This window comes from Siphateles boraxobius, unplaced genomic scaffold, assembly GCF_051911475.1.
Source record: "Siphateles boraxobius isolate OS27281-9 unplaced genomic scaffold, OSU_SipBor_1 65, whole genome shotgun sequence".
Classification (NCBI taxonomy): Eukaryota; Metazoa; Chordata; class Actinopteri; order Cypriniformes; family Leuciscidae; genus Siphateles; species Siphateles boraxobius.
In genome coordinates this window covers 15,604,584-15,630,850 of record NW_027509192.1, presented here as the reverse complement: position 1 = coordinate 15,630,850, position 26,267 = coordinate 15,604,584, and the positions used below count along the sequence as shown (strand labels likewise).

The following is a 26,267-nucleotide window of genomic DNA, read 5'->3' as shown; positions in this document are numbered from 1 at the left end:
TACAACTAAAAGTGCTAACAATAATGCCAATCATACAATAATATGATCCTAGGTGCAGGAAACTAATAAAGGTTAAACGTGACACCAGCAGTTGCCTTTGAACATTGAAACTGCAGACGTGTGAGAGCTTTCAAAAATCTCTGTCAATCACACAGATACACGACTCTCAAAGTAATATGAGATAAATCTTATATAGGGAGAGAAACTAAGAGTGAATGAAAAAAGAGCAACAAAAAAACTGCACCAATTACTAATCAAACATGACAACATGATCAGATCTAGTAAACAAAAAACACACAGTCCACCAGACAACCGTGTAAAAATGGCATACCCAAAAAATCTGCCTGTGAGTTTGACACAAAAGCGGATTACGAAAACTACCAGTTTTTATTTTGTAAAGCGATTGTAACATGCAGCTTTTTGCTCTCAACGTAAAATGAAATACTACCCATGTGGCACTGGGAATAATGGCCACTGCATAAACGTTTTGGCCCGTGTATCATACTGTCATTCAATAATTCCATTCAAACAAACAAAAAAATGGAACAAACTGTTAATATTTTGTTTTTCTGTATGCACTAAAAAAATGAAAGCTGGTGTTCTGTGCACATTTTTACCATTTCTTTTCCCATTGAAAAAAATTGTCTTGTTTTGAAATCTCTTTTTTTGTGTGATTTACAAATCAGTTTAAATATCTTCAATATTTCATTTACATGTGGGCGGGACCGAAACACTGGTTTCATCTTACTGGTCAAACCAGCCCTTCTTCTGTACACCATTAATTCTACGGCATAGCCAATGTTTTTACACTTCGTTAATGTAAATTAACAAAAATCCAGCTGTTCATTGTTTTGTTCACAGTGCTTTAACTAATGATAACAAATACAACATTTGTTTTTAATAATGTGTTAGTAAATGTTGAAACTAACACGAACTAAGATTAACAAATGCTGTAGAAGTATTGTTCATGCTTAGTTCATGTTAACTAAAGAAGTTAGCTAATGTTAACTAATGAAACCTTATTGTAGAGTGTTACCAATCAAATATTGTCAGGAACCACCGCTTACTGTTAACTGCGAATCTCATTAAGCAGAAAAATCGAAGCAAAGTCAAATATACAAAATGGCAAGCCATAGGCTACAGTTATGACAACGATATGGAGTATATTGTTTGTTTATTATTTTTATATGTAATAACATTAATTATGATTTGAAGTAGTCCATAATAGGGATTGCACAGACTTGACAAGTCCACTTTAATGCTCTGCAATGACGCTTTAAGCTTGATGTCGACTAGTCGCTGACCATGGCCTATCAAGGGCACAACAGGATAAGAAATCTTTGAAGTCCACTTTTACGCTCCTTTTCCACACGGTTAAAATTACAAATAAATACTCTGAGATATGTTTGATTATACCATCTGGATGCTCAAAAATGATTGGATGAAAGCACATTTTAAACAAATTATTGTACACGTAGCTTAATCGCCGTTCTAAAATAATGCGCAGCTGCATTTAACGCACACACATACAAACAGTAGCTTGCAGATCACGTGCACACAGAAATATTCAGCAGTGCAGAAATGTATTGTCAACAGTGTTCTGTGATTTATCAGTAAAATAGCTTAAAAACTGAAAAGTTCTAGCATATATTTCTTCGTAACTAAAAGCCACAGCTTCATCATTAGAAGAGAGATGCTGCCAGGCAAAATTAATTCACACTACAAGGCAAACCGTGTTCGAGTTTCAACTCTAGGGTTCAGGCTTATTTGTTCACTAATGACGTCAATCAGTGACTAGTTGACGTCGACTTGACTTTAAATCGCACCCCTAGTCCCTATTTGTTTTTCCATGTGGCATTGATCAATGCAGTATTTCCCTGAAATGTTTGGTTATTACCTTACTGTATTGCCACTATATTGCAGTGATATCTATTCTGAAGTGATCAGGGAAGGATCGGAGCACTGGGACATTGTCTGGCAAATTTATATAGGTACAATTTTTTTTAAAAGGAACAAAGAATTTTAATATTTAAAGTGCTGTACCAAGTCTATATGAATTAAAACCGTTCATCATCATCCGATAAGATAGGGGAATTTCAGTGCCACACACGTGCGAATGACATGACTATCTATCTATCTATCTACATACCAATTCATAAATCACAAACAAAAAATTTCTAAAATCTCATTGTTTGTCTTGTTACATAAAATAGTGCTGGGCGGTTTGACCAAAAATTTATATCACGTTTTTTTTTCAAAATTATGCCGGTTTTACGGTTTATGACGGGTTTTTTTTTCATGCATAATCAGGTGTTCAAATTATTTTCAACTGGTTGAGAGAGGAATTACTGCAGTAAATTGACTTAGGATGGTCTATTTTACTGTCATTAGTGAATATTGTAGAATAGAATTGTTATTTCTTAACGTTCTAATAACGTTCTTATAACCAGGAAGTAAAGTTAATACAACGTTTATATAACGGGATGATGTTCTTATAACCAAGCAAGAACGTTAATACAACATTTATATATCGAGAGAATTGAACGTTCTTATAATGTTTTGAATGGAGTTCTTATAACCAAGAAATAACGTTAATGCAACGTCTAAAAAACTGGACATTTTGAATGTTCCTAGAACATACAGAAATAACGTTAACGTTTTTATAACTTAATGGGAACGTTATGAAAACATTCTTATAACCTAAAATTGTTAGCTGGGGAAGAGGAGAGATTCGCGATTGCACTGAACACGTTTTAAGTGCAGGATTCTCTGAGCGATCCCAGAGAAAATAGACCTATTTTAACAAGAGCAGCGTGTATCTGAGAGCGCGGCACATTATATTCCGCGAGCGAGCAGAGAGATTCGCGCTCGCGCATTATATTAATGTACTTTCACGCTACAATAATGCGCTCCGCATCCATCGTCCATGTAGCGTAACAGAGCACTGCTGTTTGTTTACCCTCACTCGCTGCTTAGAAGTGCAACATTGTAAAGGGTCCGTCTGAAACAGTGTCGCGCAGCCTAACGTTCGTTCCGAACGTTGTGTAATTAAATACACCGGTATGGCGGTTTATTCAAAATAAAAATCGTGACGAAAATATAAACCGGTTTTCGGTTTGAACCGGTTTACCGCCCAGCACTAACATAAAAGTTATTTATTTTCAAATAGAAAATAAAATGGACAAAATGTACACACAGATCTTTTTTCAAAGACCAGCATACAGAAATATTGACTTTTTTTCATTTGCTAGATTGAATAGAATAATTGAATGAATTGTATTGTTTTGATACACCGAATATTTCATGCTTTCATTGTCCACATTGTATAATAAAAAGTCAGCAAAACTCACGACCCACATGGAAATATGGAAATTATGTATGACCATAAATATGAAACAAATCGAAACTCGAAAACTAGCACTTTCCGAATCTAAATTACTAAAATGATTGTGCATTCAAACTTTTGACTGGTGTGGTGTTGGTAAAAGAGAAAAGATACCAGGTTTGACCAGATGGTAGTGGAAAAAACCTTTGAGATCTGATTGGCAGATGAATGAAATCCATGGAAAAATCAGCAAAACGAGAGCGTCGTAAGCCAAGGAGCCGCAGAAGGACTCAGCAAGGTAATGAGTGTTCCTCAAGGGCAGTTGAAATTGACGCTCTCAAAGACAAACATAAGGACAGCGTGCATAATCTTAGCCATCAGCTCTGACGGCAAGTGCTCAGGAACTGGCCACACGACGTATTTTGCAATCAGCATGTCCCCCAAAGCAGTAGCTCCAGATGCTTCTAGTCAGCTGGGTGCTGTAGACTCGTGACCTAGCCCCCTTCAGATCCTGCGGGGGGATGGGGCGACATCACGGTTTGGTAATGTAACCACGAATCCCCGGCCTCAAAGGAAGCACGGGTGTTTGGGAAAGTACTTGGGGTAAGGAAGCCAGATTCAATTTTTTTTTTCTTGAAAACACACCTCCCTCTGTGCATAATCACTTCCATCTGCAGAGGCCAGATGGGAAAAAAAGCAATAGTCCGGGAAAAATGATACGTCATTATGATTCGTATCGTAATTTCGAAAACCTTCAGAGTCTCGATCAAGCGGCAAAACAGTTATGTGTATGTGAAATCGTTTGAGAGATCGGTAATGCAACTTGTATCATCCCTGGGATGTCCCCGATCCCGAGCTCAAGGGACCAGATCAGGACTCCCTAAAAACATCACAGCAAAAGGCCAGACCTCAAATACTGTGGTGTGATATGTAATATGCCATTTTATCATCACCTAGAGGATGATAAAAGGGGGGAGGGCATAAAGTTTCCAAAAGGGAATTTTCGCAGCAATGCCGTAGAACCATTTTTGGTTCCTCAAAGAACATTTCAGCAGACAGTTCTTAAAATAATCATTTATTCTTAGTGTGAAGAACATTTAAAAGATCTAAACAGCTTAACAACTTTTTTCCACTATAAAGAACCTTTTGTGGAATGGAAATATTCTATGGATGTGAAACATTCTTTAAGGAACCACTGATGCCAAGAACCTTTATTTTTAAGAGCGAAGAACCATTTTTGGTACCCCAAAGAACCTTTCAGTGAACTGTTCATAAAATAATCTCTTTTTTTCTTACTGTGAAGAACTATTAAATAACTGAAACTTCATGGTTATAATTGTTCATGTCATAGTTACTGAAAGTGGTTTTAGTTTGAAAAAAGAATATAAAAATTGAATTTATTATTTTTTATTTTCTATGCAGAAGCAGTCCTATAGAAAATCACCCCAATCATTCTAGAATGATTAAAGGGTTAGTTCACGCAAAAATGAAAATTCTGTCAGTATTTACTCACCCTCATGTTGTTCAAACCCCGTAAGACCTTCGTTCATCTTCGGAACACGAATTAAGATATTTTTGATGAAATCTGAGAGCTGGATCACTCCTCCATACTAGTCCATAGGCTTCTTGAGGGATTGAACTTGCAGGCCCCGAAAACTTATTAAAGACATTGTTAAAATAGTCCAAGTGACTACAGTGGCTCAATCTTAAGTTTATCAAACGACGAGAATACTTTTTGTGCGCAAAAAAAAAAAAAATAACGACTTTATTTCAACTATTCATGTCCTTCTCTGTGGGCCTCGAGTCAGTTCACTAGTGTAATAGCGTAAGCTTCTGTTGTTGTACGTCACACGCATCACCCACATGACCAGCGTCGGCCAATAGTGAGCCTACGTGTGACTTAGCTCTATGCTATTACACTAAGTTAACTGACTAGAGGACCTTGAACCTTGAACCTTTAAAATAGCATAATGGGGGTACTTTAATTCTTTCCAAATAGAGCTATTCAAGTCATATGGTAAAATTTCTTCTTTTTTCCACAAAATACATTAGACAAAATTCCAATGTCAGGTTTGTTTTCAAAATATCGTGAAGCCATAATGGCAAAGATAATCAAAATGTAAAAAAGGGGCAAATAAAAATGAAAAACTAAATGGCTTATTCAATTTCGATCCATATAGTTACTTAATTAATCTCTAATATCGGCTAACAATCAATATAATGCCATAATATTGTGCATCACTACATATTTTTATGAAAAATTTGGGATATCGCATAACGAAATACTGCAGGGCTCAACATTAAGCCTGGTCATGTGCTTGTCCGTAAATCGTAACTAGTAAATCAGTAAAACTTGACAAGTAAATCAGTCATTCACCTGTCCGAGTAAAAAAGTTGCTTGTCCGGAATTTTTTTAAATTTTTTTTGTGGTGTAAATATAATTTATTCTGAAGCAATATTTTCATCAGTGTTCTATCAGCTTTGACATTTAAATCTGCCTATTTGTGATTTTTTTAATTTGTTACTCTTTTAAAGGGCTTTTGCTTAATGTGAGGGACAGACGAATATTTATGTCATTATATTCCTCCGCTGTGTCTGTCATTTCATTTACTAATTAGTACATTCAGCATTCAAACAGTGCGTTGCATTCGGTTACGACAGTCAGTATAGTAAAACTCTCTCCAAAATTATTTAATGTCCCCATGTACATGAGCAAGCACATACAGAATGATGCGTCTGAAATATGAATTCTCACAATTAACTAACTATTAACTACGACACTTTCCTCAATAAACTCCTAATTTTTGCTTAATAATATTTAGAATGGTAATTAAGTTTAGGTATTGGGTAGGATAAAGGAATGTAGAATATGGTCATACAGAATAAGGCATTAATATGTGCTTTATAAGTACTAATAAACAGCCAAAGTCCTAGTACTATGCATGCTAACAAGCACCTAGTTCATAGCAAGAATTGGACCCTAAACTAAAGTCCAACCAAAAAGTTAAAAGCACATAATCACAAAAACACAAAGGACTGGAACATTATTATGTGAGAAAATTATTCAAACCTTGGAAACTTGCGTCAACTGGGCATTTCCTCAGATTGACCAGCGGCTTGTTAAGAGTAAAACATGTTCACGGTCACCTCTGAACAATTATTGAGAAAGACATCTGGGAATGAATATTGAGTGCACAATGTAGCCTATGCTTTGGAGGTCTACAAAGTTAGCTGTGAACTCAGTAAAATCCCCAAAACTCACTGAAATTATGCTTTAGATAGCCTGAGTCTTTTTCCACAGATCTATTATTCAACAATAACTCTACAATCCTGGCCAATCAGATATTATAAGGCAGTTTATTATTTTAAAACACAGTTGTATATTTTCTTAATTTTCTTGTGTCGATTGCTTAAAGGTAAGAAGGTGAGGGTGTTTCGAAAGAGGCCTGCGTGCTAAAGTCAAATTGAAACAATGATAAAAGAGCAGTGGACTCATATTGAGTCATTTCCAAATTGGTGTCAAACAGTAAAAGCTTCATTAGCGAACAGCTGGACAATGAGTTCAAACATTTTCCAGAAAAACTGCAATGGATACATTTTATGCTAGCATGGAACATCAAGGTATGGAAACAGACTGCTAAAACCTCTATTTTGATAAGGACAGCATGTCAACTGCATAAGACAAGACAATACAATACAATCTTACACCAATGTATCATAATTCTATCCAGGAATATTTTTAACAAAAATGTACATTTAAATTGAACTGCAGTTTTCCTCTCCACCAGTAAGCTGGTGTTTGGTGGGCGTTCTGGCACAATATGGCTGCCGTCGCATCATCCAGGTGGTGGTTGAGGAGATTCCCCCTTCCATGTAAAGCGCTTTGAGTACCCAGAAAAGCATTATATAAATGTAACAAATTATTATACCATGATTATACCTTATATTATACCTGAGCACCATTTCCCTGGACCATTTCACCTCGACTGGGCGAGGATAAGCCGGTTGTCGAGGTAGTTGAGAATGCGAACACCATGCTCGCACATGGCAGCAATGGCTGCCTCTGCGACTTTCGTGAAGACACGGGGCGACAAGACACGGGGCGACAGGGCCAGCCCGAAGGGTAAGACTTTGTACTTATATGCCCGTCCCTCTAACACAAAGCGAAGAAACGGTCTGTGTTGAGGGAGGATCAAGACATGAAAGTTTGATCCTTCAGGTCGATCACTGCAAACCAATCTTGGGGACGGATGCAGTTGAAAATGCGTTTCTGCGTAAGCATCTTGAACAGCAGCCTGTGAAAGGACCGGTTTAGGACGTGCAGGTCCAAGATTGGTCGTAACCCACCGCCTTTCTTGGGTACAATGAAGTATGGGCTGTAGAAGCCGGTCTTCATATCGGCTGGAGGGACCGGCTCCATCGCGTCCTTCGCCAGTAGGAATGCGATCTCTGCCCTGAGCACAGGGGCACTGTCCGCCAGAACACGGATGAACAGAATGCCCTAGAACGCAGGGGGAAGCCGGGCGAACTGGATCGCATAGCCGAGTCTGATAGTACGGATGAGCCAGCGAGACGGGCTGAGAAGCGCTAGCCAGGCTCCCAGACACTACGCAAGCAGGACCAAGGGCACCACAGACATACCCAGGATGGGGTAGCGTGGAGGAATGCAGAGCCCGAACTCGGACGGCATAGTGGCCCGGAGTGGGGTCTGAATGTGTGGTGCAACACGCACCTGCTTTCATCAGTGCGTCTGGAACACAGCCACTGCTGCTCGCTGGCGATGAAAGAGGGCCTTGAGGGTGACAAGGCATTGCGTCGTCGACCACCAAGCATGCCCTCTTGGGACCCAGACCTTTCTGAAGTTGCTCTTTTGTTGAAATTGTGGGTGCCACTGGCCCGTGGGTGAGTGGCGTAACAAAAAGAAAAGGAAACAAAAAATTCTCCTCCCCGCCCTCCACCAGGGGAAGGAGCGGCGCGTTCACCATCTCCTGAAGAGCAACTCTATCCACCTCTGGGTCGCCCGTCTCAGGGACAATTGCACCTCTGCTTGCCTCCAGGTTTGGCAGCGGCCTGGACGGGCATGGTCGACCTTCTGCGTCCTGCTCCACGATGAGGCCTGGATGGTGGCTGCTGCTGAGGCTTTGCAGGAGTGAAGGACACCGCAGGAGGTCGACCTCGGTGACGAGCGGACAGAGGGTCTGCGGCCGGCGGGCGGGTGTGAGCAGCAGCGGTCCGCTGGGGCAGGATGTGTCGGATGGTCTCTGTCTGCTTCTGGGCAGCCGAGAACTGTTGGGCGAAGCTCTCGATCGCGTCACCGAATAACCCAACCTGGGGGAGAGGAGCATCCAGGAACCGATATTCATTGGTGTCCCTCATGTCTGCCGGGTTGAGCCAAAGGTGGCCCTCCTGGACCACCTAGGTGGACATCGCCTGACTGACTGTACGTGCGGCTTCTTTCGTCGCTCGGAGAGCGAGGTCAGTTGCCACACAGAGCTCCCAGAGGAGGTCAGAACCACCCTCATTCATGTCCATGAGAGCCTGGGCCTGGTGGACCTGCAGAAGCGCCATGGCATGGAGGGCGGAAGCATCCTGTCCACAGGCTCTGTAAGCCTTTGCTGTGAGACTGGATGAAAACTTACATGATTTGGATGGGAGGTGTGGATTGCCCCAAGCGGACGCTGGACACAATTGCATCGCAACGGCACGCTCCACCGGCGGGACATCCACATACCCCCTTAGCCATTCCACCGTCAAGGGTGGTGAAAAGGGAGGAGCCACTAATAATCAATATGATACCATAATATTGTGCATTAGGGATGGGCATTCGATTAAATTTTCTTAGTCGATCGTCGGGAGAATTAACGATCGACTATCGATTAATCATTAATATTTTTATATTCAAATTCATTATTTAACTTTTTATAAATTAAAAATGCAATGAAAATACAAAAATACAGCGGGTTTTTCCTTGATTAGATCTTTATTACAAGATGACCAACTTGTGGCAGTAAAACTGGACGTTCGGTTAGGCTAAACTTGAAGATATATGCGCTGCGGTGCTCGAAAGCAACGGAACCTGAAGCTGCGAGTTGGCGTTCTTAAACAGAGACCCTCGTTTGTTCCAAAATAATTAATAATAAAAAAAAAATCATGTTAAAAAATAACTTAACCAAAAACATAATAATACTTAGATCTGACAGGTTTTGTCAAAATGTAACTCAAAACTATCCAAAAACGGAGTCGAGAAAGAGGGTGAGAGAGATTAGCCTACCTACTGTAACAATCAATTAGGCTAGGCTACTTAACAAAGCCTCATAAAAAATAACTAGTAACTCAAATACAACTTCTACACCAGTCTACAGATTTTTGTTGAGAAAGATAAGCATGTTGATGACATGATCTGAGGTCTGTCACGGAACGCCCACTCACGCCACCCTCTGGTTTCACTCGATCTCTCTCCCCTGAATACTAGCACTACACTTCCCAGCATCCCCTCCGTCATTATCACCCTTATCACCGTCACCTGTGGATCATCATTATCCCCTTTATATGAACTGGTTCTTCCATTGCTCAGTGCGAAGTCTTGTTTTCACCCATGAACATTACCAAGCATTCTCTTTGTCTGTCGGTGTTATCCTGTTATCTCGACCTCTACCTGAACCTCGGACTCGGTGAACCTTTGCTGCCCGCCCTGACCTCTGCCTGTGTTAGACCTTGTGTTTTGGATTACCCTTTGGACTTCTGCCTTACCTCGTTACTTACTTGTGTTCAATAAAAGTCTTGCATATGGATCACTCTGCCTCAGCCTCTGCTTCACAGAAGACTTCGCCACAACCAGATCCAGCAGACTTTATGCACTTGGCCAATGAAGTTTCAGCGCAAGCTTCTGAGCTGGTCACTCATCGTCAACAACTGGTTAAACTGACTTCACTCACCGAAGAGCTCGTGAGGTCTGTGCACGCATTAACTCCACAGTTTGCACCCGCTAATCCGGCGCCAGCCGCCGCAGCACCCGATCCTCCTCTGCTGGCCGTGAGCACCTCTTCCGGTCATCCCAGAATGTCACTACCTGAGAAGTTTGACGGATCACCAGCCACCTGTAAAGGATTTTTATTACAATGTGAAATCTATTTCAATCAGTCCCGAGAGCACCATACCGACCAGAGTCGTATCTATTTCGTATGCTCACTTTTGACTGGAAAGGCGCTGGAATGGGCAACGGCGATGTGGACTGGAGGTCAGATTTCCTCTTTCACCTATGAAGTTTTTAAAACTCACTTCAGGGAGGTGTTTGAACATCCCGCGGGAGGAGAGGATCCTGGGGAACTGCTCCTGTCATTACGCCAGGCTCACTCATCTGCGGCGGATTACACACTCACTTTCAGAACACTCGCTGCACAGACGGGTTGGGATGAGAAACCGCTGAAACTCCTATACCGTCGAGGACTCAATTCGGATCTCCAGGGAGAATGGGCATGCCGTGATGATGGAAAAAGTCTCAATCAAATCATGGAGCTCGCCATTCGACTAGACCATCTCATTCGGGCTCGTCGCTCATCTCACAGAGTTAATCAGTTCACTTTTCCCTCTGTCAGCACCGAGTATGAACCTATGCAGATTGGTGTCACACACATCTCCGTGGCTGAACGGGACAGGAGGAGACGTCCTAATTTATGCATGTATTGTGGTCAACCTGGTCATCTGAGAGCCGCGTGTCCTGTGAGACCTCCAATGAGATCACCCCCGATGCATACATCTCCTGAGCCTATTGCGGTGAGTCCCAAAATTCCTTCCTTTAACTCTCTCATCTTGAAAATTTCGTTAATCCTGAATGGAGAGACTGTTGAGATGAGGGCTTTAATTGACTCTGGTGCTTCTGGGAATTTAATAGATCTTACGTTCGCACAAGCTCATTATTTGTCTCTTATTCCTTGTGAGTCTCGTGTGGCCATGACCGCGCTAGACGGGCGCCCCCTGGGAGCAGGAGAGGAGCAGTACATCACGCCACCCCTCACTCTCAATATCGGACCACATCACACAGAGGAGATACAACTATTCACGATCGATTCACCTCAGTACCCAGTGATTTTGGGATTTCCTTGGCTAGAACGTCACAATCCACTCATTTCCTGGTCTGAGAGGAGGATTTCTCAATGGTCTCAGTCCTGTCGGGAGAACTGCTTGCCTGCTGTCCAGGGTCCTGAAACGAGTCATGAACCTGCAATAGAATCGGATCTTCAAGGATTACCAGAGGTATACCATGATTTAGCTCTGGCGTTCAGTGAAAGTGAAGCCTCTCACTTACCTCCACATCGAACAGGAGACTGTGCCATCGAACTCTTACCTGGGGTTGTTCCACCGCGTGGGAGAGTATATCCGTTATCTCAGCCGGAGACTGAGGCTATGAGGAGTTACATCGAGGAACAACTCGCTAAGGGTTTCATCACTCGTTCCACCTCCCCAGCTTCAGCGGGATTCTTTTTTGTTAAGAAGAAGGACGGTGGGCTTCGACCGTGCATTGATTTCCGGGGTCTAAATGAAGTGACCATCAAGTATCGATATCCTCTGCCATTAGTGCCTGCTGCCTTGGAGATGCTTCGCACAGCTCGATACTTCACGAAGTTAGATTTACGGAATGCATACAACCTCGTCCGTATTCGAGAAGGTGACGAGTGGAAAACAGCTTTCTCCACCACTTCAGGTCACTATGAGTACCGGGTTATGCCGTTCGGACTGTCCAATAGTCCCTCCGTGTTCCAGGCATTCGTCAATGAGATCTTCAGAGACATGCTTAACCACACAGTTATAGTCTACATTGATGATATCCTGATTTATTCTGAGACTCTCGAGGCACACATCGGGGATGTTCGAGCTGTCCTTCAGCGCTTAATTGACAACCAACTCTATGCCAAAATTCAGAAGTGCGAATTTCACCAGAGCAGAATCGCTTTCCTGGGCTACATCATTAGCGCAGACGGGGTTTTCATGGATGACAGCAAGGTCCAAGCCGTGGTAAACTGGCCTCAACCCACATCTATTAAGGAGTTACAGCGCTTTCTGGGATTTGCGAATTTCTACCGCAGATTTATCCGTGGTTTCAGTGTCATTGTGGCCCCTCTCACATCCCTTCTCCAGGGGGGAGGAAGGCAATTCCGGTGGTCCGCTGAGTGCACTACGGCCTTTGAGCGGCTTAAAGCGAGTTTCACCACAGCGCCCATTTTGCATCACCCTGATCCGGAAAGAGAGTTTATCGTTGAAGTGGATGCTTCAAACACAGGAGTGGGTGCCATTTTATCTCAACGTCACGGAAGCCCGGCCAAGATGTTTCTTGCGCGTTCTTTTCCCGCAAACTCAATTCGGCAGAGCGAAACTATGATGTGGGTGACCGCGAACTTCTGGCTATGAAGGCAGCATTTGAGGAGTGGAGACACTGGCTTGAGGGCGCGAGCCAACCGTTCTGCGTACTGACTGATCATAAAAATCTGGAGTACATCTGTTCCGCCAAGCGTCTTAATGCCCGTCAGGCACGTTGGTCTCTGTTCTTCTCCAGATTCAATTTTAAAATCACTTACAGACCGGGATCCCAGAACGGGAAGGCAGATGCTTTGTCTCGTCAGTACGACAGTCCTAATGAACCCTCCAGACCAGAATCTATCCTACCATCCTCGATCATTGTTGCTCCTGTACAGTGGGATATAATCAGCGAAATCGCTGCTGCCCAACAGGAATACCCCGCCCCGCCTGAATGCCCCGCAGATCGACACTTTGTTCCTCCTGCCCTCCGTCACCGCGTCTTACAATGGGTTCACTGCACCCCCAGCGCAGGACATCCGGGAATCACTGCGACTCATCAGCTAGTTTCCAACAAATTCTGGTGGCCGTCTCTACAATCTGACATTGTAACTTTCATCCACCAATGTACCACATGCAACACTGTTAAGTCCTCTCATCTTAAACCAGCCGGTCTTCTACAACCTTTACCCGTTCCTCAACGGCCCTGGTCACATGTTGCAGTGGACTTTGTGACTGATCTACCACCTTCTCAGGGCTTCACCACCATACTGTCTGTAGTGGACCGGTTTTCGAAATCCTGCCGTTTCATCCCCCACTGCTCTACAAACTGCTGAAGCTCTCCTGAATCATGTGTTACGCCTCTTTGGTCTCCCTGAGGATATTGTCTCGGACCGCGGACCTCAGTTTACCTCTCACGTCTGGAAGGAACTTTTCTCTAAGTTGCACATTAATGTGAGTCTTACTTCAGGCTATCACCCTCAGTCCAATGGACAGGTAGAGAGACTTAATCAGGATCTCCTTCGTTTTCTCCGTACCTATTGTCACCAGAATCAGCATGACTGGAGCCGCTTCTTGGTCTGGGCAGAGTATGCGTTTACCAATTCCTTGGTAAAACCTGCTACTGGTGTAACCCCGTTCCAGTGTGTTCTAGGATTTCAACCTCCGTTATTCCCATGGACTGGAGAACCCTCCAATCTTCCCACAGTGGATGCGTGGTTACGTCGAAGTGAAGCTACCTGGGACTCTGCTCATGTTCACTTACAACGGGCCGTTCGTCACTACCAGCGGCACGCAGATCGAAGGAGACGTGCTGGGCCTCGATACAGACCTGGCCAATGGGTGTGGCTCTCCGCCCGAGACCTCCGCTTAAAGCTCCCCAGCAAGAAACTCTCCCCCCGCTTCGTTGGTCCCTTCAAGATCCTTCTTCAGATTACTCCTGTCTCGTTCCGTTTGGACCTTCCCATTCATTACCGCATCTCACCTACTTTTCATGTCTCTCTTTTTAGACCCGCCATGGCCCCCAGGAGAGAGGAGTCCCAGGAGGAGATCGCTCCCGTACAGGCACCCCCAATTGAAGTCGGTGGAGCTGAGGTCTACCGGGTACGAGAGGTTCTGGACTCCAGACGCCGCGGCGGGGTATTACAATATCTCATCGACTGGGAGGGATACGGTCCAGAGGAGCGTTCTTGGGTCAGAACTCAAGATATTCTAGACCCTACGTTACTCACAACATTCCATCGTGACCATCCTGGCCGGCCTGCACCCAGACCCCGAGGTAGACCCCGTCGCGGATCAAACCCTCGCTTCCGGAGCCGCTCGCAGGAGGGGGGCTCTGTCACGGAACGCCCACTCACGCCACCCTCTGGTTTCACTCGATCTCTCTCCCCTGAATACTAGCACTACACTTCCCAGCATCCCCTCCGTCATTATCACCCTTATCACCGTCACCTGTGGATCATCATTATCCCCTTTATATGAACTGGTTCTTCCATTGCTCAGTGCGAAGTCTTGTTTTCACTCATGAACATTACCAAGCATTCTCTTTGTCTGTCGGTGTTATCCTGTTATCTCGACCTCTGCCTGAACCTCGGACTCGGTGAACCTTTGCTGCCCGCCCTGACCTCTGCCTGTGTTAGACCTTGTGTTTTGGATTACCCTTTGGACTTCTGCCTTACCTCGTTACTTACTTGTGTTCAATAAAAGTCTTGCATATGGATCACTCTGCCTCAGCCTCTGCTTCACAGGGTCAGACGCGACCGCAACCTGACCGTCAAGCCTCGTTTACACTTTCGCCTGGCACTGCGCGCGCACCTCCCCAAACAGACGAGGCGTTTATACTCGACGCGCTCACCTGTGAAACACCGAATACCGCAATGACGTCATTTTTGCCGCACTCACCTTCGCACTCGTGCGGACGCGTCGAGTGTAAACAAGACTTCAGTCCGGCCGCTGAAAACACCCACTCTGAGGGGACTGACGTTGCCGGGATGCACAGGTACCTCTGCGCTAACTTGACCAGCCCGGGGAACACGTTCACTTTCCACTCACACTACGCAACGCAGCAGCATTAGTTTAATGATAATCGATAACAAATTAACGTGATCGACGAAATTCTTAATGATCAATAATCGATCGTCGATTAATCATGCCCATCCCTATTGTGCATCCCTATATATTTTTATGAAAAATTTAGGATATCACATAACAAAATACTGCAGTGCTCAACATTAAGCCTGGTCATGTGCTTGTCCGTAAATCGTGACAAGTAAATCAGTAAAACTTGACAAGTAAATCGGTCATTCACTTGTCCGAGTAAAAAAGTTGCTTGTCTGGAATTTTTTTTTTTTTTTTGTGGTGTAAATATAATTTATTCTGAAGCAATATTTTCATCAGCAGCGCGGATTGATAGAATCGGAAGGAAAATAGTGCCGCATTAAAACTGAGGTATGAATTTTGCCCGGCGTGTTTTTTTTGTGTGTTAAATTAATCAAGCTTTGAAACGCAAATCTTTTTTTCACGTAAAAACGCACAGCTTTGTGGCCCCGGAAAGTAGCCGGGATTACTTCATTCAAAAACTTCCAGCGGTCAGAACTCGGACCAGGGGGGTGACAACAGAGTGGGTCAGTGTGTATACACTATAGTGCTGGTAAGGATTGCATACAACTTCATGTCTTAAATGGGCGAACTAACCCTTTAAGCATTCAAACAGTGCGTCGCATTCGGTTACGACAGTCAGTATGGTAAAACTCTGTTCATGATTACTTGATTTCCCCATGTACATGAGCAAGCACATACAGAATGATGCGTCTGAATTATGAATTCTCACTATTAACTAACTATTAACTAGAGGTGGGCGATATATTGTTTAGACGATAATATCCAAATTGTTGTCTGGACGATATGCAAAATTGGGATATCGAATATTTCATAATTTGTACAATCCGACCCCCCCAACATGAAAAGAGCTGAAGGAAGTTAAAGAGAAAACAAATAACGCACACTATAACCTTCTAAACAATTATATGTAGCGAGTTTAATACTGTAGGGGTTTGTTTGAATGTATTTTATATTTTGTACAAAATCACGATCGTTCCTCAATTGCACGAGAGTAAGCTGCTAAAGTTACTAATTTGCAATACAACTACGAAGTTCTTACCTGTGTGTTATGACGTTTAGGTTGAAGCAACAATCCAAAATCGTAAAGAGAATTAAGGCAAAATATGCGTTGTTTGTGGAAAAATGATCTTAAGTTAAAACGTTTTTCTTAAATGTCTGTGGCGTCCTTGAGTGGCGAGCTTCGTGATTGCATCATTAGAAAATTACGATGTATGAATCCAAAACATGGAATACATTTTCCCAAGAGATCGGTTCCATACGCATTACAAACCGAACCATCCCGGTGGTTGGACCATTTTTCCTGCCGACCAAAATCACCGCTGGAGCGAACACCACAATGTTGCGCAACATCAACTGGCAAATGTAATGAAAGCGGAACGAAACTCATTATTTTGTGCTTTACGGACCATTTATCATTTCGGACAAATATCAGTGCAGCGCGATCCGATCTTGAAGCAACACCGTTACTACATAAGAGATCCAGTAAACAAAGCATTTGAATTCGCCACTTAAGTAATAACATCGCTACGAGATCTAGTGAGAAGCATTAAAATTTCTCCATTATTAACTGATCAAACATCACTGACGTGGAAACCAGGAGAAACATTGTTCCATGAATGAACTGGTTATAGGTTTTAAGTCCACAGATCATTCACCATGGATTGTAACACTAACTTGTAACCATGGAAGTTTGGCAGAAATATTAAAATGCTTTCAAATACGTCACACATCTTTTTCCAGCACTTCAAAACTCAAATGTTATACGTTATTTAAATTTTATTTTTAATGTGATGACCAAAACATTATTTGTTCATCCTTCAAAGATTACCCCCAATTATAAAACTAAAAATTTCAAGATGTAGGAAAACTCACAATTATTTAAAAATAATTTTTCTATTAATAAATGGGAAATTTCTATGGCATTTCTTTATTTTTGCTGTATCGAAAACGTACCGAACCGTGACACCACTGTATCGTATCAAAACAAACCGTGAATTTCGTGAACCGTTACACCCCTATTAAAAATATAAAAGAACAATAAAGACTTTGAATAATAAATGACTATTGAATAATATTTTATTATTTTAAAAAGTTTAGGAGTCTTTAAATCAATAATGTCTCATATCTTTATGTACTAGTAATTCTATACAATAATAGGTCAAATGCAGCAAGTCAAAAGACCAACTGGACCTTCTTTACCAGTTTGCACACATTTCTTTGAAGGATTGCAAAAATATCGTCTGAATATCGATATCGAGATATTTAAAAAGAATATTGAGATATTCATTTTTGTCAATATCTCCCATCCCTACTATTAACTACAACACTTTCCTCAATAAACTCCTAAGTTTTGCTTAATAATAGGTAGAATGGTAATTAAGTTTAGGTATTGGGTAGGATTAAGGAATGTAGAATATGGTCATGCAGAATAAGGCATTAATATATGCTTTACTAATAAACAGTCAACTTGTTCATTGTAAGAATTGGACCCTAAACTAAAGTCCAACCAAAATGTTAAAAGCACATAATCACAAAAACACAAAGGACTGGAACATTATTATGTGAGAAAATTATTCAAACCTTGGAAACTTGCGTCAACTGGGCATTTCCTCAGATTGACCAGCGGCTTGTTAATAGTAAAACATGTTCACGGTCACCTCTGAACAATTATTAAGAAAGACTTCTGGGAATGAATATTGAGTGCACAATGTAGCCTATGCTTTGGAGGTCTACAAAGTTAGCTGTGAACTCAGTAAAATCCCCAAAACTCACTGATATTATGCTTTAGATAGCCTGAGTCTTTTTCCACAGATCTATCATTCAACTATAACTCTACAATCCTGGCCAATCAGATATTATAAGGCAGTTTATTATTTTAAAACACAGTTGTATATTTTCCTTGGTGTGTTGATTGCTTAAAGGTAAGAAGGTGAGGATGTTTCGAAAGAGGCCTGCGTGCTAAAGTTAAATTGAAACAATGATAAAAGAGCAGTGGACTCATTGTGAGTCACTTCCAAATTGGTGTCAAACAGTAAAAGCGTCATTAGCGAACAGCTGGACAATGAGTTCAAACATTTTCCAGAAAAACTGCAATGGATACATTTTATGCTAGCAGGAAACATCAAGGTATGGAAACAGACTGCTAAAACCTCTATTTTGATATGGACAGTATGTCAACTGCATAAGAAAAGACAATACAATACAATCTTATGCCAATGTATCATAATTCTTTCCATGAATATTTTTTAACAAAAATGTGCATTTAAATTGAACTGCAGTTCAATAACTGCAGTTTTCCGCTCCACCAGTAAGCTGGTGTTTGGTGGGTTTTCTGGCGCAATATGGCTGCCGTCGCATCATCCAGGTGGATGCTGCACATTGGTGGTGGTTGAGGAGATTCCCACCTTCCACGTAAAGCACGTAAAGTATTATTCAGAATTAATTAAATGCCATGTGACAAATCAATCTATATAAGCTCAGCATATAATAGGTCCAAAATGAATTGGTCACATCTGGCAATAGAGAATAATATTTAAAGTGCCCCTATTACGCTATTGTAAAGGTTCCTACTTTAGTTTTAAAGATCTCATACAATAGGTTAATGTGCACCAAAGGTAAAAAAAAACACCTCTTTTTTCACAATGTCTGAAACGGACAAATAAAGTATCATCTATAAACTCTAGCCTTTCCAAGAGCCTACTCTGCTCTGATTGGTCAGATGGACAGTCTGTTGTGATTGGTCGACTCTGCTTTGATTGGTCTACTCTGCTTTGATTGGTCAGATAGAACAGTCTGTTCCAAATACCAAATACCCTTTTCCATAAAAACGCATTTTCTCAACATGTAGACAACTTGATCCAAACTCTTACAGTCTCAACAACAACTCCATTGTTTGAGGGTCAAAGCAGGTGTTGTTCGAGAGCAGCCAATGTAGACCATAGACTGGCATTATATAGGTTCAAGCTGGAAGTAAGACTGGAATTACTGACGAATAGTTTCAGGCAGTTCAGAATCGGTTCTTTCCTTTATATAATAACGCCATTTATCCTGCACTTTGATCTTTGAAACTTTGCAGACCTTTTACATTCACAAACAGCTATATTGCACACTACAATATAGTAATATCCGAAAAAGCTAGTAGGGGCACTTTAATTACTTATTTATCTTAAGAAATTATGGAATTATTTAGCTGTTTTTTCCTTGCATATTTACAGCAAACAACATAGGTCAACCATGTCACTCACAGTATGAAATGCTACAGTACCTCTCGTAAAAACATTTTAAAGTAAAAACATTAATTGAACACCTTTCCTACAGCTGCCAGACGGAGAGCTGTTATTCCTCCAATTCCTTTCACAAGGATGGATAATTTTAATAATTTTAATAATTTGGAAATATGTCTGAGTGATCTGTCTATTGGGTACCAGTTGACCAATCAAATTGTAACAGCAGACTGAACTTCAAGAGGTTCATTAAATGGCTGCCTTTGGGGCGCATAATTCGAAAGTCTCTCAAGTGTGCTGAGGACTCTTTCTGGACAATGTAATATCCTCCAAACATGCTCTAATAGCATCTGTTCACTATAAAAACACAATGCCACACTCCATTCTAAGCATATGATGCAGGAATAAACAACAAACAGTGGATTATTTCATGTGGTTAATGACTCAAACCAACAGGCGAGGTGCAAACGAAAAAAGGCACATATGTCGAAGATAAAAGTTGAGACCTCATGCAAGAGGGAAAATCCAACAAAATACATTATGTAGAGCTATATTTATGAACAAAAAGGCCTTTTATGGTTCTGGAAGCATATTAATAAGACCATGCATCTCTTGCAAGGTCAGTCAGTCAGTAGTTTTCAAGGTACCTTAGAACTTTAATTGCCTGTTAAAGACAACTATAGTACAGACATAATCCACGCTGAGTGAAAATGGCATATGTTCCAGCACATGAGTTTCATTTTGAGCGATGCCTTGGAATCGTCACAATCCATCTCTTGCGCTTTTACAACAGAAAAAACAATCCTTCTGTCTGCGTGAACCTAGAGCAAACGCATAGGCGCAATATGCACATGCATGCTGGGACGTGAAGTCTGAGCGTCGTCTAGGACCGGACGAGGGAACAAAACTTACAACCCTGAGAATCAAAAAGCATGGCATACTTTAATGAGGCAAACGAACATTTATGGGAGAATGCTTTTCCAGACAGCTGGATCCTGGAACTCAGAGGTGCCGCGCTAAAGTGACACATTCATGAGAGGAGAGAGTTACTCAACACCCATGCATCTGCACGTGTTAGCGTCTTTTAATAGCAAATCCCACTAGACACTGTCAGCGCTCCCTGTGGTGACCAATCTCTGTCAGAATGTAAGGGATACTAATGTAATTAAATTTAAACTTTCACCTCATTTTCGTTTGGGACCACATTCTACATTGGCTTGTATTATAACTTTAAGACTTTCTTTATTAAAATTACCTCTGTAATGACTAGCTAACCATTATGCCATTCAACAGCACACATCAATTCGCTGAATACACATTGATATGTAACATGAACTATAGAGCTGCACGATTCTGGATAAATTGAGAATCATGATTTTTTTTCTTTCTCTCAAACAGAGATCACCATTCTCCCGCAATTCTGAATAGACAACTAAAGAGAATAACGATTTACTAGAGGTTCTTTTTAATTGCTGCAGTCTATTTATAAACATTTAATTTTTATCTGTGTGAGTGAATAATTCAATGACTCGTTCATCAAGAATGATTCAATGACAAATACATATTTTAAGTTACTTGTCGCCACTTACTGATGTAACGATGTAATTACTTCAATCTTTATTTGAAGCTTCAAGTTTTTGATCATATTTTGATCATTTCCATAGACATCAGTATCACTTTTTATTCCAATACTCCTGTTATAATTTGAATTATTGTAAGAGAGAAATAATGATACGGTGTTGTTAAAATTAGAAATACCTAGGCCTATACATGACCACTGCTCTCTCTGGTTCAGCTGCACCGCCAACGCAGATCTGAATGTACTGCTCGTAGATCGTAGATCTGATCGTACTTGTCAAAGGTTTAATTGACAGCTGAATCATTTTCATTTAGGAATAAGATCGTGTGGGTGTTTGAATCGAGATCACACCGATTTTAATGTTATTTTTAATGTGATGGTTTGTAAAACTAAAAGTTTAAAGATTGAAGAAAACTAACACTTAAAGATGTAAGAAAATCACTTTTATAATAGTTTTTTTTGTTTTTTTTAAAGACATGAAATTACTACTATATAACCAAACAAAAACCTTTCTTCAAATTGTGACTAAATTACATAAAGCAATTGAAGAGCTCATTCCTGTCCCAGCGGTACCAAATCAGGTGCTGGCGCCACCATCTTTAGAACTTTGTGGCACCGGTGCCACTCAGTTCTGTTGTTCTGGAGCCCTTTCCACTGACAATTTACCCAATAATAGTATTTTGACACCCCAGGTTGCCAGTTGGCAGAAAACACAGCACATTGCAACCATGGAAGCCAGCAAACAAACTGGGTCAGAGATAGCAGTTACAGGTCTTCAATCTGGCAACACGCATGAGGGTTGAGTCTGAGGTGAAGGGGAAACAACTCTCTCCAATAACTTAATTTGAACTGCAGTACCCATTTCAACTGCTAGCAGTCAATATTACAAAATGCTCCTTAAATACAGCTTGTGTTTTCTTTTTCATGGCTTACTGCACCTAAACTGTTATAGTCAAAATGCCAGTCAGGGTGAGCATACAACAGTCCGGTCAACAGGTCTTAAGTGAACATAAACCACTAAGAGAAAATTAGGATGAGAAAAAAATGAGGATGCATTAGGTCTAATTTTATACGTACACCAAATCAGAGTATGTGTAAAGCTGAACACATAGCCTTTCAAAGTGTACTCCATTTGATAGAGGGCACTTGACACTAGAAAGATGGGATTAGTGTGTAGGGACATCTCTCTCTGTGAGCTTTGACCCAGCCCAGTATCCCAATGACAACCACATTCCAGTCATTCTACAAAACAAGTGTGGAATTCTTGGATTACCAAAGATTCCAATCTCACTACAAATTGCACTTTTACTGAATAAAAAAAAAGTGGAAATCCACTGTCCTTTCCTTTTTCTTTAATTCTCTCTCGATTTCTCACCTCATTGAACGGTTTGTTTCTCAATCTCTCGTGCCGCCACCCCTCATTTCTCCAACCAAAACAGCACAACATCTGTGAGTGGTTTAACGCACCCCAGTCAAGGGCAAACAGCATCCACCATGTGTCCCTGACCCCAGCTACCGTGGCATATGTGAGCAGTTTAACACACGGCTGGGGTCACACCTCCACTGACCGCTCCACCCGAGACCCCCAGCCACACACACAAACACAACCCGACGACAGCAAAGATGAGCCTGTGTGAGGAAGGCAAGAATAAGATGGATGAACGTCCCTCAAATACATACACACACACACACTCCCGTGTCAACCCGTCAAGGCTTGATACATGAACTGGTTGCTGGGTAAGATATAAAAACATGGAGTGTTTTCTTATCTAACTCAGATCACATTAAAACAGCAGCTTTAGATGAAGACTGCGAGTGGAAACGTTGAGTGATGCGGAGATGGAAACAGTCCAGCTACTTTGACGTGAACCGTCAGACACCTCAGCAGGAACTCAACAAAGCTGTACGAACAAGAAAACGGATTAACTTTCTAACTCAATAATCGTCATGTGCTTTTATGACCGCATATATGGTCGTATTATGTGAAATCCATATTCAAAAGCATTATGCTACATTTATAGACAGCTACACTGATATACTTTGTAAAGAGCCCCAAATGGATTTTTTTTTTTATTACATTTTCCAGAATAAAAAAAAAATCTCATGGATCTTTAATTTCTTTAAAATATTTCAACTTAACTTTGTAAAGTGGCCTTTTTTAAAGAGTACACTATTGCAAACAAAGGTTACACTGGAAGTCATTCATTTCCAATGGCGAGTAGTACGTGGAGCTGTGTGGAATTATCGTTTGAAATAACAATTTTACAATTATTTATTACATAATCATTTATGTGTTAACCCTAGAAAATCTACTATGATTTTTTTTATTCAAATGTATTGCTGCTTATTCGGTTAATGTGACTATATTCATAGACTGGCTTAACCCTCTGGGGTATAAAGTGTTTCTGGGGTCCTTGAGATGTTTTGACATGCTCTGACATTTGTGCTTTTTTCAGTTGCTTATAAACATATTAATAGCAAATGGCAGGATATTTATTGAGAAGAAAAAAAATGTATGGGCAGGACTTATTCATAAAGTAATTAAATACATAATACAATAAACGAAGTTCTTAAACATTGATAAAAAATTGAAAAGACTCTTTTATTTTTATTTGGAATAATGTGATTGTTAATGAAAAACAGGAATGTGTATTAAGAAAGTAAATAGTGTCAATTTGAAGTTGCCAAACGCAAAAGGGATGTGGGATATTTACTACTATTTTGCTAATTATTTTTATTATAATAATAAAAGCAGCAGATTTGGGATCAGTAAACGTTGCAGGCTCGATTTAAACTCATATTTCCCACATGAGCATCGTAACTATAAAATAAGTGGACACTCTGATTCCTCCCTTGGATCATCTTCAAGACCATAAACAGCTACTATTGAGTCACACAACCCTAGAAACTTGGCAAAGAAACCTCAGACGGCAAAGGAAAGTCTGCAGAAATGAGCAGGATTTGTCCACAGGTCGATAAGGAGGGGATTCCATTGTGTCATTATGCTGAACGTCTGCGAGGGGGGAAAAGGCACATGGTCTAAGATTATTAGAAGGACGGCCAGAGCACGAGGACTAACTGTAGGGTCTCGTAAATCATCTGCCACATCCTGAAAACATCAGACGGGCCCCTCGCACTCCGCACATCTCCAAAACACACAGGATATTGGAAATCACGTTCGCAGAACTTTATTTGGCAAAATCGGCAGAGGGAGAAAATAATGAAAATTTACAGACATCTGCCTTATTCTCCACTTTTTCATCCTAAATTCATGCAGCACATGACAGTTTCAGAACGTTCGGAAACTTTTATGTAAAATTGCCAGGGCTGAATTATGGAAGGGGCCAGTGGGGCCAAAGTGGGGCCATAGTGGGGCCATAGTGGGGCCATAGTGGGGCCATTGCAGGACCTGTGACCTCCAAGCCTCAACACGTGCAGTCTGAGATTGCCAAAAGAAGGAAGACCACTAGGGCCCCCAGTCATGTAATGCAATCAATTTCATTTCTCAAATATCATTTAAAGTTCAACAGCAAAAAAAAAAAATATATATATATATATATATACATATATATATTAGGCCTTGGTATTGATACAAATTTCACGATTCGATTTCGATTCACAAACATGTAATTCGATTCGATTTCAATTCCGATTCAATATTGATTATTGCTGATATCAGGTAGGCTACAATACATGGCAAATTCTCAAGGAAAACAAATCTCTTAAAGGGATAGTTCACCCAAAAATTCTGCCAGTATTTACTCACCCTCATGTTGTTCAAACCCCGTAAGACGTTCGATCATCTTCGGAACACGAATTCAGATATTTTTGATGAAATCTGAGAGCTGGATCACTCCTCCATACTAGTCCATAGGCTTCCTGAGGGATTGAAACTTGCCAGCCCCGAAAACTTATTAAAGACATCGTTAAAATAGTCCAAGTGACTACAGTGGCTCAATCTTAAGTTTATCAAACGACGAGAATACTTTTTGTGCGCAAAAAAACTAAAACAACGACTTTATTTCAACTATTCATGTCCTTCTCTCTGGGCCTCGAGTCAGGTTACTAGTTTAACAGCGTAAGCTTCTGTTGTTGTACGTAGCTCTACGCAATTACACTAGTTTAACTGACTAGAGGCCCAAAGAGAAGGAAATGAATAGTTGAAATAAAGTCGATATTTTTGTTTGTTTTTGCGCACAAAAAATATTCTTGTCACTTGATAAACTTAAGATTGAGCCACTGTAGTCACTTGGACTATTTTAACGATATCTTTAATACGTTTTCGGGGCCTGCAAGTTTCAATCCTTTTGAAGCCTATGGACTAGTATGAAGGAGTGATCCAGCTCTCAGATTTAATCAAACATATCTTAATTCGTGTTCTGAAGATAAACGAAGGTCTTACGGGGTTGGAACAACATGAGGGTGAGTAAATACTGACAGAATTTAGTTAGTAGTTTTGGGTGAACTATCCCTTTAACTAAGGCTGTAAACTATGGGAGTCAGTTGTAGCCTAGGCTTCATAAGCCTACTATAATATTGAAGGCAAAAATTAACTGATTTGTTTACAAACACTTAAATTACACTTTGATAATAAATATAATAAATACAGTTAAAAAAATAAAATTATAATAAAGTTATAGTTATATGAAAAATAAACATTTAAATGGTGGCTGTCATAAAAATTTGCCAGATTTATTCAAACATGCATTAAATACTGAAGAAAATTAAAAATTATAATTATGAGGTGCATATATTTAGCAAAATGCTCCTCTAGAGCTAATTTTTCTAGCTGACTAACAAGTTCATGGTCACTGGATATGTTTTTTTTGAGGTAAATGTGACTTGTTTACAAGCTGTTTTACTGACGTCTTTCCACAGTTGAAACTCTATAAGTTGTACCCTATCTTTTAGCACACTTTCAGATGCCCATTCATGTTTATTTTGCACTGTAACTGGTATTATTAAGGGGGAAGAGAAGATCATGTGCGTTCCACGTCTCTTGAGCTGAGTCAGAGCAATCTCACGCCACAGCGCCAAAAAGCTATTTATCTTTTAATATTTTGTAAGAAAATGGACGTAATTTGAAATCTGAAACTGTTTCTTATCAATAGTAACAAAATTGGATGGACAACACCGGATGGGATGCGCGCTACAATGTTCTATTCATTCATCAACTGAAAACAGGATGACTAGCCTAATCGATTCTTGGGATTTAAGAATCGCTATCGAT

The 26,267-nt window shown here is 40.9% G+C and overlaps 2 protein-coding genes across 3 annotated transcripts in view; both read right to left on the bottom strand.

Moving 5' to 3' along the window:
- znf469 (zinc finger protein 469) overlaps positions 1-26,267 on the bottom strand; it is a 376,839-nt gene that overhangs the window by 290,109 nt on the left and 60,463 nt on the right. The window lies entirely within an intron of this gene.
- The window catches only part of LOC143721168 (troponin I, fast skeletal muscle-like), a 492,195-nt gene that overhangs the window by 465,326 nt on the left and 602 nt on the right, over positions 1-26,267 (bottom strand). The window lies entirely within an intron of this gene.